This window comes from Cariama cristata, unplaced genomic scaffold (assembly GCF_000690535.1).
Source record: "Cariama cristata isolate BGI_N322 unplaced genomic scaffold, ASM69053v1 scaffold44021, whole genome shotgun sequence".
In the NCBI taxonomy this organism is placed as follows: Eukaryota; Metazoa; Chordata; class Aves; order Cariamiformes; family Cariamidae; genus Cariama; species Cariama cristata.
This window is the reverse complement of record NW_009601791.1, coordinates 17816-18916: the sequence shown is the minus strand read 5'-3', so window position 1 is coordinate 18916 and position 1101 is coordinate 17816. Positions and strand designations below refer to the sequence as shown.

Below are 1101 nucleotides of genomic sequence, written 5' to 3'. Positions count from 1 at the left end.
GAGACAGAAGTGAGTCCAAGGCCTGAGCTTTGTTCACTCTGCGTGGCGCTGTAAGGTATTCAAAACTTACTTTAAATGTTGAAGCCTGCAGGTCTAGCCCCACTTGAACCCCATGGCTGGATCCGTTGATTAGGTACCATTTCTATGTGTAATCCCATTGCAGGGAACGGCCAGTAGTTAACATACACGCCCAAGCTTTCCTTTGATTTCACTGGGAGTTTTGGGCGTGCAAAGAATGTGGGAATGGATCCTACTTGATTTATTGGCAGATAATTTGCACAAGCTACTTCTTGGCTGTGTTACGCGCATTTCCTTTCTGCGAAGGCTGTCTTGGAGTAGTTTAAGCACCATCAGATTTATCTGCAGGAGCTTGTGAATACAGCTTTGGGAGAGAATGCCATCAAGCTCACTTTTTGAAGAAAAGAATGTATATCTAGGTTATTTTTGTGCGTGGTTATCCCTAGGGCTTTAAATGGCTGTAAAGTAAGGACTATAGCCATTTAAAAGAAGTTACTAGGAGAGGACCACAGTGACCTTGGCAATATCTAATTGCAGGCTAAACTTTCTGGGTGGGCATTCAGCACTGGATACAAAAAAAGTAAAATCTTGGCAGGAGCTGCCAGGTCTCATTATTTTCGGCAGAGCTTGACATTTCCAGTGTTTTTAAAAAAAAGAAAGTCAACAACTTCAAAGCAGAAGGGGCATATGGAAAAAAAAGTTTGAGCAAAACTGATCTAGCAGTGATATAATTACAGTGGGAGAAAGCAGCAAGGTGGGTTTATTTTCAGGATTGCTTATGACTTTTCTTCTCTTCTCCCCTCCCTGTCCCCCCTCCTGCAGGAATGGGAGCTGGTGGTGCTGGGGAAGTTGAAGTGGAACCTCGCAGCCGTCACCCCACATGATTTCATTGAACACATCCTAAGGAAGCTGCCTCTACCTAAAGACAAGTTGCTTTTGATCCGGAAGCATGCACAAACATTCATTGCCCTTTGTGCCACAGGTAGGCCGAGGTGTTCTGGGTGCACCTGCTGCTTGCTGCATGGTTCAAAGGGCAGATTAGTCACTGGTGGTACAAAGGCTTTTCCTCCCCTCCATCCTTAC

The 1101-nt window shown here is 45.0% G+C and overlaps 1 protein-coding gene across 1 annotated transcript in view; it reads left to right on the top strand.

Moving 5' to 3' along the window:
* Nucleotides 1-840: 840 nt before the first annotated feature.
* Nucleotides 841-1101, top strand: part of LOC104169613 — an 11695-nt gene continuing 11434 nt past the window's right edge. The window contains exon 1 of the mRNA XM_009710579.1: nucleotides 841-1000. The gene's annotated coding sequence lies outside the window, so the exon portion shown is untranslated. The remainder of the gene's footprint in view (nucleotides 1001-1101) is intronic.